Source organism: Geotrypetes seraphini, chromosome 2, assembly GCF_902459505.1.
Source record: "Geotrypetes seraphini chromosome 2, aGeoSer1.1, whole genome shotgun sequence".
Classification (NCBI taxonomy): Eukaryota; Metazoa; Chordata; class Amphibia; order Gymnophiona; family Dermophiidae; genus Geotrypetes; species Geotrypetes seraphini.
Genome location: NC_047085.1, coordinates 309,410,300 through 309,428,574, shown reverse-complemented (window position 1 = coordinate 309,428,574; position 18,275 = coordinate 309,410,300). Strand labels below are relative to the sequence as shown.

The window sequence follows — 18,275 nt, the reverse complement described above, 5'->3', positions numbered from 1 at the left end:
CCTCCTTCAGCGGGTCCCCCTTCACAAATTTGGGCCCTAGGCACGTGCATATTGAGCCTATTGTTTAATCTGGCCCTGGGTAACTCCAGTCCTCAAGGGCTGGAATCCGGTCGAGTTTTCAGGATTCATTTCAATGAACATGCTTTGAAAGCAGTGCATGCAAATAGATCTCATGCATATTCATTGGGGAAATCCTGCAAACCCGATTGGATTCCAGCCCTCGAGGACCGGAGTTGCCCACCCCTGAACTAGAATCAGAAAATAATAGTAAATATTGAAGCACTTAGGCCAGTACCAGGCAGACTTGCACGGTCTGTGTCGGTACATGGCCGTTTGGTTGATGATGGACTGCGGAGGGCTTCAATGGCTGGGAGGGTGTAGATGGGCTAGAGCAGGAATCTCAAAGTCCCTCCTTGAGGGCCGTAATCCAGTCGGATTTTCAGGATTTCCCCAATGAATATGCATGAGATCTATGTGCATGCACTGCTTTCAATGCATATTCATTGGGGAAATCCTGAAAACTCGACTGGATCGCGGCCCTCAAGAAGGGACTTTGAAATCCCTGGGCTAGAGTGAGCTTTGACGAAGATTTCAGTAGTTGGAACCTAAGCACAGTACCGGGCGGAGCTTTGGATTTTTGCCCAGAAATAGCTAAGAAGAAAAAAAAATTAAATTGAATCAGGTTGAACAGACTGGATTGTTTTTTTATTTATAAAAAACCAAACAAACTCATAACAAAATACAAATCACAGTAGTACAAAAATAAAATCAGTCAGAAATACATATACAGAAAACCATAACCTATTCTATCCCCAACTTTTTGACTGCTAACAATCCCACCTCAGTATATCTAATACAAAGGAAAACTAACTAATGAAAACCAAACTGTAACTAATCTCGAGAGAACAAACTGACAACCTGAATCTGGTTAGTCCAAGCATCAATCTAGCACCTTATTCATGGGGACCGAAGGTGCACCCCCTTCTATAGAGTCCGCCACTGAGCATCAGCACACCTAGCTTGCTCATTCTCTGCAACTTTGTAAATACCCTCAATAATGTCACTGCAAACAGTCTTAGGCATCAGGAACTGCTGTCAAATGGATACTTGGCAACGTGCCATCCATAAATAAAACTTCATGACAGCCAAATTCAAGAAAAAGGTGTCCACATGAACCCCCCTAAAAGACCTCTCTCCATAGATCCAAAGCACCCGTACCCAAACCCCAGCCTGCGAGCCACCCTCCTCCCCACTTCCAAAGTGAACGGACAAGAACATAGAAAATGATCCATGGTTTCCAGTTTTCCTTGGCATTCTCCCCCTAAGCAGTTCCTATCTGACAACGATCTGTACTTCAAATTAGCGCGCACATACAGCCTACCCTGAAAAGCCAACCAGATGATGTTGAAAAATTTGGGGGGAAGACATAGCATGGAGAGACACCGGAGCGCCTGCTGCCACAAGGTGCCAGGACAATCCCTTAAGCTTGAAGCCACGATGAACAATTGCTGCAACACCCTTGTTACCCAGGTAGAATGGCCCTCCCTAACCTCCCCTGGAGTCATCCCCCACCTTTTGACCAGCCTTACTAACCCTACAAAGTGAGAAACTCCCCGAGAGACCCATACCACCCTCTTCAGTATTGTCCCACCTGCCAACCACGATCCCTCAAGCTCTCTACCCATTCCTACCCCAGATTCCCAACCACTCCCTTCAAGTGAAATTGCATATAAAGTGATGAAAAAACTAGAATGGGATTGATCATCCCCAGACCCCCCTGCTCCCTGGACAGATAAGTCACCCCAGAGGTGATTACCCCAGAGGCATTGGAAGAAGACGCTGCAGAGAGAAGCATACAAATATGGGGGCAACAAGCCCACTGAACCCACAAATAGAAAGAGAGAAACTAGGAACGCCTTGATCAGTCGCACCTTCTCTCTGAATGACAACTTCCATCTCTTCCACATTGCCACCTTAGCCCGTCCCTTGCTCAACTGCTCTTCCCAGTTGGAACGGATGTACTCCTCCGAGGTCCCGTGAAATGTGATCCCAAGGATTTTAATCCGTTCCTCTGGAGGGGGAAACCTGCTGTTCCTGCTTAGAACCCAACCCTACCCGCTCAGCCACAATGAATAGCACTTGTCTTTGTTTATCTGGGTTCCTGTCGCCCTGGAATGAAGATCCACCCCAAAGAGTGAAAAGACGACACCCATCAGTGCCAAGGTAAAACTGCCCGTAAAACTCTCAAATCAACCAGCCGTCCAAGGAAGGATGTACCTGAAACCCCTCTGTGCGATGAAATGGCACCACTACCATCAACACCTTTGAAAAAGTACATGTAGACATGTTGAAGTCAAATGGTATCCGCCCAAAGTGGCAGCGCTGCCCGAGGACAGCATAGAGAAGCTACCGCAGATGCAGTGGCCATATGCCAATCTGTAATCAATCTTCTTCTAGAGCAAGCGGTACAAGGAAATTCACCACTTTGGAAAATGCCCTTGGAGCCATGGCAGTACAAATGGCATCTGCTGAAACCGACAGCACCTGCCAAGGATGTCACAGCGAATACACCAGTGATGTGAAGGACATATGGGGGATATATGTAAGTAGACGCCTGTGAGACCGAGCACCGGAAAGAACCCTCACCGTTGACCCGCTGTATCTCACCATTGCATTCAGAAAAATCCAACTCAGAGAAACTAATAGACCCCTATGAGAGTCATCACCTGACTGACCAATTCCCCCTTCAGGGACACCTGAAGAAAACTGTAAAACTTCCGTTGCTTCTTGTTCAGGAGGACCTGGAACAACTGTCTCGAGATCCACAAAGCCTTGAAGAGGACCTTGCACCCATATCACCATTGGCCACTCAACATACAGTGAGCTCAATATACCTCAAGTCATAGGAAGAATCAGGAAAAGGAGAAGAGGATGCCAAGGTGAACAGACATTCCCTGTACTCCCCTCCTCCTTTAAAAATCTAAGGAGTCGTCATATACCTTGCGAAGGACACACGGGAGGTCAGGAAACGAGCCGGATAAGAGTGAAAGGTCTGGAAGAAAGAAAAGAACTATCCTGAGAAAACTCCAGTTTCGTGGTGTAAGAAAGAGGAGAAGAAGAAAATGGCCAACCTGGACCATACAGCCAGGAATTTCGACAATAGGGCTGGGACAGCGAGGAGATAAACCAACTACACATAAGCATCATCCAAATACCAACTGCTCTTAAAGTGAAGACCCCCCTTAGGCGAAAAGTAGAAACTTAAAACAGTGAAGGGAAAGAAGAAAAAAATTGGAGACCCATTCAGACCCTCTATCAATGGAGGGAGGGTGAGGCAGGGACCTGGGGGGGCCCAGGTGTAACCCCTAAAGCTGGAACTGTTCAGCCAGACACCCCAGTCTCACTGAAGAGAAAACCTCAACAGGAGAAACAGAATGATCAGCTCACTGAAGAGAAAACCTCAACAGGAGAAAATAAAGCTCCAGTCACAGCCAGAATCCAGGAGCTAGTTGAATAGAGACCATCACCTGCTGGGAGACAGAGCATACAGGAGGAGTGCCAGCCAATAGGACCACCTGTTAATCAGTTTCTCTATCTCCACCTGCTGGTAGATGTGTGCTATCCCACTAGTCTGTGAATTCATCTGCTGCCGTTGCTAAGGAAATTTTGATTACATCGAAAAATAAAAATAAGAGGAAGGAAAGAGGGGAGGAGAATACAGGAGGAATGGGAAATTGCTTTTTAAAAGTGGTTCTCTTTTTTTTCCTTGAAAAGGATTCTTAACTGCAGTTTTGGTATGCGTCTTTGAACAGAAATGTTTTGAGGTTAGTTTTAAATTTGGTTAGAGAGTTTTCACTGCGGAGATGTGGTGGCATTGCATTCCAGAGGGAAGGGGCTTTAGTGGAAAAGATAGTGTTTCTGGTATAATAGAGGTCTTTGATTGAGGGAACCATCAGTAAGTTCCGAAAGGAAGATCTGAGGGCCCTGGAAGAATCATGTGAGAAAAGATATTTATCTAAGAAGGCAGGTGAGTGGGAGAACTTAATTTTGAAAACAAGTAGGAGTATTTTGTAAGTTGTTCTATGTGAGACTGGCAACCAATGTGATTCTCGAAGAAGCAGGGTGACATGGTTGTATTTTTTGGCTTTATAGATGAGTTTAATTGTGGTATTTTGAATCAGTTAGCACTGCTTGCAGGGTCCAATGACGGCACTTCAGGAGCGAAACACTTGGCGGAAGCACCGGGAAAGTCGGTAATGTCACTTCCCCTCCAAAAGAGTGAAATTTAAGGGCAATACAGTATGTACACTATATAAAGTTACAAAGGTTTACAAGTGAAAAATAGTTCTCAAATGGGAAAAGCAAATAAAATTAGCTGTTTATTTTTTAATGCTTCTGAAAGGATATGGCCAGCATGAATGCAGTATTAGGACAGTGTTCAAGGAATTTGCCTGAGTAATGTAACAGTCAGGCTTTTTTCATTGGCTGAAAACTTCCCTTTCATTTAGTATGTGCTCAAGTGCCAATGAAACTCTATTCCAGCACAGATTTTCAAAAGGAAGACTGTCCTCTCCAGAAACACAGAAACAAACAAGGGAGACTCTACTGTAGAGAGTTGCGCGGGGACAGAAATCCCACCCGTCCCCGCCAAAGTCCCACCCGTCCCCACCCGTCCCCGTGAGGAATCCCTCCGTCCCCACCCGTCCCCACGAGGAATCCCTCCGTCCCCACCAGGAATCCCCTCCGTCCCCACCCGTCCCCGCGAGGAATCCCCTCCGTCCCCGCCCGTCCCCGCGAGGAATCCCCTATGTCCCCGCGAGGAATCCCCTACGTCCCCGCCCGTCACTATAAACTACAGAAATAGTTATTTCATTTAATTATGCTACTGAATTAAAGGCTCTGGTAGAAACCCATTTAAAAATAAGCAAAAAGACTTTATTAATTTGGAAATATTAATTGGGAAGAATACATACTTTGTAAACGGGTTTCTACCAGAGCCTCTAATGTTTATAAATTTTTATCAACACAACTAATATACTACTTTATCCTGAAGCAAAAAATAAAAAAATAAAAAATTTTTTTCCTACCTTTATTACCTGGTTTCTGCTTTCCTCATGTTCTCATTCAGTTCCTTCCATCCACTGTCTCTCTTCCTTCTGCGTCTTCCATTTGCTCTGTTACTGTGCCTCTCCCTTTCTCCCCCCTCCCAAATTGGTCTGGCACCCATCTTTTTCCCTCCGCTCCCCCCATAGTCTGGCACCTCTGTCTTCTTCCCTGCCAGCGTCTTCTTCCCATTCCCTCTTCCCCATTTCCTTTCAGTGTCCTTCTCCCCCACCATCTTTCCCATGTCCTGTCAGGCAGCATCCTTCTCCCCTCTCTGCCTTCCCCATGTCCTTTCAGCGGCCTTCTCCCCCCTCTGTCTTCCCCATGTCCTTTCAGTGGCATTCTCCACCCCTTTGTCTTCCCCAGTGCTTTCAGGGTCCTTCCCCCCCCTTTCTCCCGTTTACCCCATGTCCTTTCAGCGTTCTTTTCCACCCCTTTGTCTTCCCCAGTACTTTCAGCGGCCTTCTCCCCCCTTAAGCGTCTTTTCTTCTCCACTCCACCTTTCCTCCCTCCCTGCCTCCACCTTTGTGGCGCTTTTGCACCCGACCGACAACAGAACAGGCCCGGTCGGACAAATCTCCCTGTCCTGTAGCCGCGAATCTAAATTACCTTCTTACAGCAGCTGGAGTAGTGAAGCTGCTGTAAGAGGTAATTTAGATTCGCGGCTACAGGGCAGGGAGGTTTGTCGGCCGGGCCTGTTGTCGGTCGATCGGGGGACCTGACCGGCTGTGCACATTCTTCGGGGCGAACCGCCCCCTCCCCCCTCTTTCGTTCGCCATTGCCTTCTTCCTACCTGCCCTGCCGCAGCCGCACACAGCCGACCGGAAGTCTTCCTGATGTCAGCGCTGACGTCGGAGGAAGGGAGGGCTTTGCTTAAGCCCTCCCTCCGACGTCAGCGCTGACATCGGGAAGATTTCCGTTCGGATGTGTGCTGCGACAGGGCAGGTAAGGAGAAGGAGACTACCCTCGCGGCTCGACCAACCCCGCTGCGATCCAACCCCGCAGGAACCCCGCTACCCTCGGAGGCGTCCCCACGGGATCCCCGCGACCCTAGGGGGCGTCCCCACGGGATCCCCGCGACCCTAGGGGGCGTCCCCACGGGATCCCCGTGACCCAAAGGGGGAACCCGCGGGATCCCCGCGGGATTCCCGTCATCCCCGTTCCCGTGCAGCTCTCTACTCTACTGTCCCAGCAGAATATAATGGTTGAGCAGGTGGTGAGGGTTCTCCAGAGGATAATGAGGCAGCTTGACTATCTAAAGTTATCTGCTCTTCCACATGTGGCACAACAGGAGCCATAAGGTGACGATCCATCGGACCCGTCATCGCAGTAGGTGGAATTACTTTGGCCTTCCTCTTGCCCATATTGGTAGGATTTGATATACCTGCTCCCTGCTCCTCCTGGGCTCAAAAGGGGCGCGTCGAGGCTTGCGGCTGTCCAGCGATTTAAAGAGCCTGGCAAGGACCTTCTCAGCTGGCTGGGGCTCGGGTAGCTGTGGGACTGCCTATCCCAATGAAATGGTGCACAACTGCACTGGCGGCAGATCTCCTCTGTGTCCGTCTGGCAATTTAAAGAGTCCGGCAAGGATCTTCTCAGCTGGCTGGGGCTCGGGTAGCTGCGGGACTGCCTGTACCGATGGAATGGTACACAACTGCACTGGCAAATGAGAGTTTAAATTGTTGAGTGCCTCTTGCATAGGAAAATCTGTAAACGTTCCATAGCAGAGGAACAAGAGGAATAAAATACCATATAAAATTTTGAAAAGAATGCCTATACATTTAAATTGAATTCTGAGATGAACCGGGAGCCAATGGAGGCTCAAAAGCAAAGGAGTTACATGGTCAAATTTGCTTTTTCAATAAATCAATTTCGCAGCGGTATTTTGAATCAAGTACAACCTTTGGTAATCTAGCCAAGATAGTATAATTGATTGGACCAAGACAGAAAAATGACGTTGATTGAAAAGAAATCTAACCTTCCTCAGCATTCGGAAACTGAAAAAGCATTTCTTAACCAGGGAATTTATTTGATCTTTAAAGGTAAGGGAAGAGTCGAAAAGTATTCCTAAAATCTTGGAGGAGAACTCAATTTGCAGGGAGGCCCCAGAATCCAGAAGTACAGTGGAAGGAAGACAATCCAGTTTTGGGCCTAACCACAAAAGTTTAGTTTTGGCTGCATTTAACTTCATCTGGACAGACATAGCCCAAGTTTGAAAATACAGTGGTTTATTTTAAAAACTAAATTGGTAATATTTGAATCAATCTCAATCAGTATAAAGATATCATCTGCATAGGTAAAAACTGTTTCCCAAGCTGACAACTCATAAGTGTTCAAAGTAGTCATATAAAGATTGAACAAGATTGGGGAAAGCGGAGAGCCCTGGTGAACCCCACAAGGAGGCTGCCAGGAATTAGAAATATCTCCTTCAATATTGACTGAATAAGAACAAGACAGTAAAAATTTAGAAAACCAGTCAAGAACAACCTAATTAAGTCCGATATCTGAAAGTAATTGAAGCAGAATTTCATGATGCACTACATCAGGGGAGTCAAAATCCCTCCTTGAGGGCCGCAATCCAGTCAGGTTTTCAGAATTTCCCCAATGAACATGCATGAGATCTATTAACATACAATGAAAGCAGTGCATGCAAATAGATCTCATGCATATTCATTGGGGAAATCCTGAAAACCCGACTGGATTGTGGCCCTTGAGGAGGGACTTTGACACCTCTACACTACATCAAATGCCGCAGACAAATCGAATTGAAGCAAAATTGAACATTTATTTTGTAGTCGTAATTGTTGGATTTTAGAAAGAAGAGAAATCAATAATGTTTAATAAATTAGAACGAAATCCATATTGAAAAAATTGAAGTGAAAATTTCTCCAGGTAATTGGTAAGTTGACCAGCTATAATTGATTCAAACATCTTTGTCAACAAAGGTATATTGGCAATTGGTCGATAATGAGAGGGGATAGTAGGATCTAAATCTGATTTTTTTCAGAAGAGGAAGGAGTGTTATTTGCCCCCATAGATTGCGAAAAGTATCCATTTTCCAATGAGTAATTTAGTAAAATGGTCAACCACGTTATAGCCTGAGAAGGAATATTAAGAGAAAGATATGATGGAAAAGAATCCAATGAACATTTACACTTTCTCAACTTTTCATACAGTTTGGAAACTTGGTGTTCAGATACTGAATTAAAAGAGCACACATAACTCTATTTCTGCAACAAAACAGAACAGACTCCATAGTTCAGGATACTTAAGATTCATGTCCAGTTTGTGGCAGATAGCTAGAGGGCGAGCATCCATGTTCCATGTGCAGTGGGAGGTGGCCTTGGCTTTAGTCCCCCCTGCCCCTTGAGGGGTTTCTGATACTCAGTCCATCCGTGGATCATCTAAAAAGTTCAATCTACAGGCAGCGCAAGTGTATCTCCGGCAAAACACAGCCATGATTCAGTGCCAAAAGCCTGCAAAAGATCCAGGAGCTCTAAGCAGTGTTCAGAGGGGGCATCTGCCCCTCAAGGGCAAGGTTTTCCCCTAGATTTTATTAATATGCTCTTTTAGGCTTATTTAGCCAATAAAAAATTTGCCAAATCCACCTAACATGGCATCCCTGTTAGTGCCAGGAGTCCCCTCCCCCAAGAATGCTGGTCCCCAACAGCTGAGTCATGTGCAGTCAGGGTTAGTCTGCCTGCAGATGATTTGGATGATCCAGATAATGTTCTCATGTCTTTACTTTCTCAGACAAGCTCTTCCATAGTGGGGGGTTTTGCTGCTGTCGCAGATGTTACAGACCTGGATCTGGGAGATGCCCCAGATCTTGGGGATGGATCCCACTATGAGACTTTTCAAACCTTCTGTGCTTATAGGGATGATTTCTGATTCCTTTCAGGAGTTAAAATTGGATGCTAATCAGTTCTCATCAGTGCAGTGCATTTCACCACAGGAAGAAACAGAGTGTTTCTTCTGGAGTTCCGCTAGCAGAAGCTTTGCCAGTTGATACGGGGCTTTCTGGTAACTCCTGCTCCGACAGCCTGAAACTAACAGCAGGTTCTAGGGTCGATGGTCACCACCATAGATGTAGTCCCCTTGGCGAGTGCTCACTTGCACCCACTCCAGCATGTATTTATATCTCCCATTGGATTCTGCAAAGGGATCCACTTCATATGAAACTTCCCTGGACATTGGAGGCTAGAAGCAGTCTAGCCTGTGGCTAAATCCTTTTTCTTTTTCCAAGGAAGTTCCCCTCTAGATCTAAACCTGTGTGATCTTGATGACAGATGCTAGTCTTTACGGCCGGGGTGCACTTTACACAGACAGTTTGGTCCAGGGAAGATGGTCTCCTTCTGAGAAAAAGTGGTCAATCAATTCCTTGAAGCTTCATGCAATCTAGCTGGCTCTCCTACACTTCGAGAGTACTTTGCAGAGGAAGGTAGTTCAAGTCTTCTTGCAGAATGCCACGGCAGTAGCCTATGTATATCATCAAGTGGACACCAGAAGCACACCCCTATAGCGGGAGGCTCAACTGCTCTTTCGCTGGGCAGAGAAGCATCTTCTGGCGCTCCCCGCAGCTCACATCATAGGAGTAGACAATGTACAGATAGAATATCTCAGCCACCAAACTCTAAACCCAAAGGAAAGAGAGCGTTCCAATGTAGAGAGATAGGGACACCCCCTGTTCGATCCAATGGCATTGGCATCCAACATGAAGGCAGCTTGGTTCTTCAGCCACCGTCACAAACTAGGAAGCGAGGGGTTGGATGCCCTGGTGCAGCCATGGTCCCAGGTGGGTCTTCCCTCTGTTGCCAATGACAAGCTGTCTTCTAAGAAAAATCAAGACACACTGGGGTCAAGTGATTATCCCAGGACAAGCAGGCAGCATATTCTCACACATGGGTGACGTCACCGACGGAGCCCCGGTACGGACCACTTTAAAAATGTATCGCCACTTAAATCTTTAGAAAGTTCACAATAGCCCGCACCGTGCATGCTCGAGTGCCTTCCCACCTGGCACAGGGCACACGTCTCCTCAGTTTTTTTCATTTTCGCTGAGCTAAGCACCCAATCCCGATCTTGAGGAATGGCTTGATATAGGCCTCATTCTCATGGGACTGGAGCACAGTACCATTGGTACCGGTGATAACGCCAATAGTACTGGTGTTCATATATGTCCCGTACATGCCCACCCGATCTTGTGAAGTGCCTCGACATTGGTCATCACGGCATCGGAGCTCGACACAGATGGTACCGGAGAAAAAGCAAATGATACCGGTGTTTTTTCCTTCAGTCCCAAAAGCTTGAGTTCAACTCAAAGTTCAAATCATGCTAACTTCTATGCAGTCCCGTAAGTGCCTGGTCCCAATCTGTGGCTCGACATCAACCTCATCCTTATGGAACCAGTAGGCGGTACCAATGATACTGATAAACAACCCAACAGTACCAGTGTTTCTCCTTCACTTCAAACAACTGGGACTCAACTTCACCATACTGACTTTGATGAAGTTTCATAAGCACCCGGTCCCAACCTCATCCTTATGGGACTGGAATGTGACACCAATGGTATGGAAGAATAAACTAGAGGTACCGGTGCTCTCCCTTAAGCTAAATATTGATAACTTGCTATGGGAGGAACTTGGTGTGTGATTTCACTATATCTGTGTCGATCCCAACTCTCTCAGTGTCTGTCTAGTCTGAATCTGTCACGGCACCGAACACAATCTTGAGTCTTCGACACCAATTCTCCGCCACTGGCCTCATTTTATCCAAAATCTTGACTTGGTTGGAGACTCTGAACAGGAACTATTTCTTTCTGCATGATGATGCTATTTCTTCAGCTTTAGCTTCAGCTGCTCACAGCATCGTCTTCTGCTTCTTCAGTCTTAACCAAATTTTTTAGGGAAATATTAAAATTTTTTACTTCTTCCCTTTTTGAGAGACTTTCTATATGGATTTGAGTCTGTTTTTTCCCTTTTTCAGGAGCTCCTAAGAAGCTTGTTTTCTACAGAGTGATACCTTTTTCTGTGTTTGATACGCCTCAACTTCTTTATGAATCTCTAGTGACAATATACCTTGAAGCAGTCTTCAGGCACTAGTGTCTATACACCTGCTCCTTCTCATTCTAGGTGGTGAAGGCAGCATTCAACTCATTGCTTCAAGCTGTTTGCCATCAGTCTTTCAGCTTTCTTGACGTGTTCCTTCAGAGCATATTCTCAAAACTGAGACTTTCTTTTCGATGTTGCTAAGGAAGGAAAGCCGATATTCCTACTGTACATCGAATTGATTTTGTACACAGTGTCGTCTTCTGCTGCTTGACTCTGCCTTCTCAGTACTTCCATATTACTACTACGAGAAGCATCAATGAATATTGACCTTTTTCTGGCTGGCGGGACCTAACAAGGGTGGAGAGCCTATCAATTAGTCTTCCCATCACTATAGCTATTCCCTTGTTTTCCTGCGATACAGAATCAAACAGGTGTTTTTGTTCCTCAATGCTCTTCCACTGTTCCACTAATGTTGGAGGGTGTCTGCTTGGGAGCATCTAGACTATCCCATAGTTTTCTACATCCCTTTATACTTCATGCTGGAGGTTTGGGAGTGGCTGTAGGGGAGGAGAAGGCCGCTCAATTCTTTTTAGGATATTTTTTCTTTGCTTGTTTTTGACTGCAACATTTTCCTTCTTTTTACTAGTTTGAGGGATATTTCTGTATTTTTTTGCTTCCATTGCTCTCTTTTCAGTTTGGGCCCCTTAGCCTTTTGGCCTTGGGACGTTTCATCTTTCCGCCACCATCCAGCTATTAACATCTTTGAGTTCCAAGGATCTGGATTTTTTTTCTCCTTCCCACTTAATTGGTTTTCACACCTTTCGGTTATACTGTTGTTTTTGCACTCAGGTGCAGTATTTTTACTCTTCCCGAGTCTCAGCTCTCTGGGTTTCAAGGAAGCCTGTTATTTTCTGTCATTCCTTCTGGCTTCCCTTATGTGCTTGCATTTTTCAGTCACCTAGCACAGTTTGCACTATCAAGTCCTTCTTACGGCCTCATCTTTTTCAATATTGAGAAGGAATACTTGCATTATCCCAGGACAAGCAGGCAGCATATTCTCAACATATGGGTGACGTCAACCACAGAGCCCCAATGCGGACAGCTTCATAAGCAGACTTGCTTGAAGAACTTTTGGAAAGTTCACGACTGCTGCACCATGCATGCACGAGTGCCTTCCCACCTAACATATGGCACGCGTCTCCTCAGCACCTCCTCAGTTCTAAATTTTCCACGGAGCTGAGAAGCCCTGTTTCGATGCTCTGCGTGACAATTAGTTCATTCCTTTTCATCGCCGCAGCTCATGTTTGGTTTTTCTTTTTTCACAAGTCGCTGCGGTGTGCATGTTAAAAAAAAAAGACAGTTTTCCATTTTTTCCCGGCCGTGTCACAGCGGGGCCTGTTCCGCGGCCTCAGCCTGTGGGCTTCGATTTAGACACGGCCGTTTTCCATTCCATGTCCCAGCCGGTTGCAGGGTTCAAGAAGTGTAGCCGATGTCAACGCGCGATCTCTCTCACTGACCCACATAAGTGGTGTGTTCAGTGTTTAAGACCTGACCAGTGTCCGGAGTCGTGCGCTCGCTGTGCTACATTTCAAAATCGAGCCCTTAAACGTCAAGTTCAAATTGAAAAAATCTTCGGGGGCATGGATCTTTCTTCAACTAAAGCCTCAACCCCGACTGTGACCTCAACTCCGTCGAAGTCTTCTGTGGGGCCTAAGCCTTCAAACTTGACCTCGACCTAGCTCAAGCCTCTCTTGATGGGGAAGTCCTCATCCTCAGAGAAGTCAGCTAAATCCTCTCCAGAGGGGCAGCTCTCCTCAGTGTCTCCATCAGGTAAGCTATCCAAGCCAACCCTTCAGAAGTCACAGGCCATTTCAACAGCGACTTTAGTGAGCCCAGTCATTTTGAGACCCAAGAAGCATGTCTCAAAATCAAGGCAACATTCTTCCTCGAGGTCGTCTACCTCGGAGTCCATAGCCACACCAATTGTACCAGCTCCAGTGGTCTTGGTGCCAGCTTTGCAGAATATGTTGGAAACTATTCTGCATCAGGAGTTTGGTAACATGCTTGCCAAATTGACTCCTGACTCGACCCTGCTTTCTGCAGTCCAGCCTGAGTACTCGGCAGTATTACAAGGAGTCAAGTCCTTGACAGTGCCTCGAGCCCAACCTGACCACTCTTTTTTTTTATTAATTCTTTATTCATTTTCAAAAATACATTAAGTGTTAAATATATTCATTCATATTAACAATAAATACATCACTTACAAACAATCATTGATATATTTCATAAATTCTTATCCCTTCCCCATCCCTCCCTCCCATATATTCCATTATCATATAAAACATATAATAATGAACTTCCCCCCCTCCCTATACCTTAAGTTGATAAATATAAGGGAAACCAGCCTGACCTCTCTGTTCAAGGAGTCGAGTCCTTGAAAGTGCCTTGAGATCAATATATTTATTTATTTATTAATTATGGCCTAAATGGTTTACATTCAGGTACTTAAGCATTTTTCCCTATCTGTCCTGGTAGCTCACACTCTGTCTAATGTACCTGGGGCAATGAGGGATTAAGTGACTTGCCCAGAGTCACAAGGAGCAGCTTAGGATTTGAACCCACAACCTCAGGGTGCTACACACTCCCTAATAAGTCTCTTGTTTGTACCCCTCTCCTCTACTGCCAACTCCTGACTCCGTCCCTTCTGTATTGCTGCACCATACGCCTGGAACAACCTGCCTGAATCAGTATGCCAGGCTCCATCTCTGGCGGTATTAAAATCCAGTCTCAAAGCCCACTTTTTTTGAAGCTGTGTTTAGGTCCTTCTAACCTTCAGACTTGTAATACACTATCCCCCTCTTCTATTAAACTGCGCTAGCAGTTTTTAATGCAGAGAGCCGCGCTGAATGGCCCGCGCTGCTCCTGACGCTCATAGGAACTCTATGAGCGTCAGGAGCAGCACGGGCCATTCAGTGTGGCTCACCACACTAAAAACTGCTAGCACAGTTTAATAGAAGAGGGGGTATATCTGTTTCTCATTCCCTCTTGTAGCTCCTACCTTCTCTACCTCTTCATCCCATTGTATGTCCTTTCATGAGCATCATATATTGAGCCAACCTGTGTCCTGTGTGTCTGCCATAATTTAGATTGAAGCTCTTACAAGCAGGGACCATCTCTTGCATGTTTAAGGTACAGCATTCCACTGTGTACATCAGGTAGAACTTTAGAAATAATTGTTTTGTTATTTGATGACTCCTGAAGCGTGCTTGATGGTAGAGTCCCGTTGGATTGGAAAACGACTAACGTCATCCCACTCCACAAAAAAGGTTGCAGAACAGAGGCTGAGAACTACAGACCAGTGAGTCTCACATCTATAGTGAGCAAACTAATGGAAACCCTAATCAAACACCAATTAGATAAGATCCTGGATGAGGAGAATCTACGGGATCCCCGTCAACATGGATTTACCAAGGGGAAATCCTGCCAATCCAACTTGATCAGCTTCTTTGACTGGGTGACGGGGAAGCTTGATATTGGAGAGTCCTTGGACATTGTATACTTGGATTTCAGCAAAGCATTTGATAGTGTCCCACACCGCAGGTTGTTGTGCAAAATGAGTTCTATGGGATTAGGTAACACTTTGACAAAATGGGTTGGGGACTGGCTTGGTGGTAGGCTTCAGAGGGTGGTGGTGAACGGCACCCCCGTAATGACGCACCCCCGTAATGACGGCAGTGATCAGCGGGATGCCACAGGGCTCGGTCTTAGGCCCGATCCTTTTCAATATCTTTATAAGGGACCTGGCTGAGGGGCTTCGTGGTAAAATAACGTTATTCGCCGATGACGCCAAACTGTGTAATATAACAAGCAAGAGCACAACGGTCAATATGAAACATGACCTACTCCTATTGGAGCAATGGTCAAAGACCTGGCAACTGAGTTTTAATGCCAAGAAATGCAAAGTCATGCACCTTGGCAATCAAAATCCATGCGAGACTTACACCCTAAATGGCGAGATCCTAGCAAGGACGGTTGCAGAACGGGACCTAGGGGTGATCATCAGCGAAGACATGAAGACTGCCAATCAAGTGGAACGGGCTTCATCTAAGGCTAGGCAGATCTTAGGATGTATACGTAGGAGTTTCGTCAGCCGTAAGCCTGAAGTCATTATGCCGTTGTATATCTGGAATATTGTGTGCAATTCTGGAGGCCTCATTATCGCAAGGATGTACTGAGGCTTGAGTCGGTCCAGTGAATGGCCACCCGGATGGTCTCCGGACTCAAGGATCTCCCGTACGAGGAACGGCTGGACAAATTACGGCTATACTCACTCGAGGAACGCAGAGGGGAGACATGATCGAGACGTTCAAATACCTCACGGGCCGTATCGAGGTAGAAGAAGATATCTTCTTCTTCAGGGGTCCGACGGCAACAAGAGGACATCCATGGAAAATCAGGGGGGGGAAATTGCATGGCGACACCAGGAAATACTTTTTCACCGAAAGAGTGGTTGATTGCTGGAATAGACTGCCACTTCAGGTGATCGAGGCAAGCAGCGTGCCTGATTTTAAGAAGAAATGGGATTGTCACGTGGGATCTCTGCAGAGTTAAATAGGGGAGGGTTATTAGGGTGGGTAGACTAGATGGGCCGCAGCCCTTATCTGCCGTCTTTTTCTATGTTTCTATGTTGATAGATTGGTTAAAGTTTCTGAATGTACTTATTGCGTTTCCATAACTATAATTTTTTTGAAAAACCATTTTTTCCACAACCATATAACCAAGAATTCTTACATATTATCTACTCTTTCAACAAGTATCAGTCTTACCATTAGTAAGACTTTCCAAAAATTAAAAATTTAATCGAGTGACTCCCTATGTGTTTGCCAAGGCCCCTAGAAAAAAAGAGAAATTACCCTTATTTGCTTCACACTATGCATGTCATACAAAGCAGCTCCTAAAGGTATTAAAGAGAGTAAAATATGCTTAGATGGAAAATATTAATCGTTTAATACAATATAGAAAACAATCCATATTAAGACTATCTAATTAAATGAAAATCGAAGAGATTAGGAAATAATCACCAGAAGCATTCAGAAAAAATACAGCACCATGTTGAATGGCATTATGGGTATGCAAATATAAGCAGCTCTGCTTATTAAGTGATTTCACTGGGCAATCCAAAGCTGTTGAGAGCCGGAAAAGCAGCCAAATAAATAAAAGCATTACTGTATTCTGTTTATATTGCTCGTCTCTTGGAAATAGATTGAGAAATTTATTTTTGTAATTCTCGTGCCTTGTATTTCCACCTTGAATTCTCGTGTATAAAAAAAAAGTTACAAAAGAGAGGCATAGAGCATGCTCAATTACATGTTGTCGCTTTCTAGTTAGGTATTATCAAATTATCTCAGCGCTCATTTTCTGAATGAGGTGCTGTCCCGACCGCTCCGTAGTCTTCTCGCTGCTCAATTTTTCCTCCCGTTCCCGGATTCGAGCCAACAGATCCTCCACGAGACTAACCGAGGCCACGCTGAGCCCCGCTCTGCTCTGCAGCACGAAAAGTAGCTTCCATTTTCCGCTCTTCACTCGGTTCCCCCCAATTCAATCCTATCCTCGCCCTCAACCGCACAGTGCACACCCGGGAGGAGAAAGAATTACGCCCACACCTCCCCGCCCGCAGCTCCTCCTCATCCGCTCTAATCCCTGCTCCTAGCCATACGCTGCATGTCTCGCCTCCTCTTTCACTCACTCCCCAACCCAAGAAAATGTTTTCTCTGTCTCTCTTACCTGTGCAGAAAGCCCGCAGTGAAGGCCTTCTCTTGTGATGGTATGACTGTTGCAAGTGTTCACGGTCATGCATAACTTGTAGGAACTCTTGCAGCCACTGTTTATTCCCCCTCTCTGCTTGTAAGTGATCATGATGAAAATTCTTGCAGTGAATAAAATCAACATCAGAGCCAGATCTGCCTGCATGTCCTCGTGAGTATGCTTGCATGCAGGTAGGGAAAAAATAAACATAGGCAGTAAGATTTCCTGAATGCTTGTACCAGAATTGTGGCTGTCTGCAGAGCTGAGGGGCTCCCAAAAACAGATTTCTCTGGCCCCCATGCTCAAAAGCATTCCATGCTGGCAGGTAAGACTTGTTAAAGCAGTCTTACTGGCAAGGAAGCTTGTCTCCCTAAGTTCAAAAGGATTCTCAAGGGGGGGGGGGTCTGTTACCAACCCTCAATGCAGCTAAAAAAAACCCTATGCAAATGCATTACAAAGAGCTGTGTTAGTATTTTAATTAGCTCTCCTTTTGATGCGTAAAAGGGAAGCTGTTATGGGTGTGTTGTGCAAGCACGCACCACACAAAACAGCTGCACTCCACAGAAGAAAAAAAGAAGTCTGCGGCTTCTGTTCTCCATGGACAAGCAGTATAAGTCAGCCCCACTTTTGGTGATGTCATCTATGTTCCCAATTCGGAATTGCTCTCCCAGAGCTCAGATGAGGCTTTAGGGAGCCTCATCTGAGCATGTGCTGACGGATCACAGCTCTCCATACAAAAAAAACAACCCCCAGAAAGAAAGAAAAGAAGAAGAATGGCAAAAAACAAAAAAAAAACGAAAAGCCTGCAGGAAAACCAGGTTTCAAGAAGTGCCCGGACTGCAAACGAAAAATGAGCTCCTTGGACCCCCATGAGGTGTGTGTCCATTGCCTAGGAGAAGCACACCTCATGGCAGCCTGCCCTCAGTGCCTAAAAAATGTCTCTGAGGGCTAGAAGAAATCGGCTCCAAAAGCTGCACACCATGGGGGAAGACCAGCGAAGGAAGAAGAGAAAAAAAAAAAAAATGCAGCCAAATAGCAGCCCCTGCTTACCTGCTGCCTCAGGAAGCCCAGCAAAAACAGAGTAGACTGCTCCTGAAACTTTCCAACTACAGGATAGCTCCCCAATGGCTGCTCCATGGCCTAGGGTATAGCATAGAAGTGCAGACAGTGGCAAAAACGGCCTAGGGTCTCCTATCCCCTCCGCTGGCCATCCCAGCTGCACCAACTCGGGACTGCTCCGATTTCAAATCGAAGCCATGCTGCATTCGAAGGCATGCTGCCTGCAGCTCCGAGATTCAAACTGCCTCGATCTCATCCCAG

The 18,275-nt window shown here is 45.9% G+C and overlaps 1 long non-coding RNA gene across 4 annotated transcripts in view; it reads right to left on the bottom strand.

Annotated features, from left to right (window-relative positions):
* Window positions 1–17,311, bottom strand: part of LOC117353725 — a 72,223-nt gene extending 54,912 nt beyond the window's left edge. The window contains exon 1 of one of the 4 annotated variants that reach the window (XR_004538009.1): window positions 16,935–17,311. This is a non-coding gene — a long non-coding RNA (uncharacterized LOC117353725). Of the gene's footprint in view, window positions 1–5,087; window positions 5,148–16,231; window positions 16,796–16,934 lie in introns of those variants that run through there. The other 3 variants (XR_004538006.1, XR_004538007.1, XR_004538008.1) reach the window with 3 other exon arrangements.
* Between the last annotated feature and the right edge of the window lie 964 nt (window positions 17,312–18,275).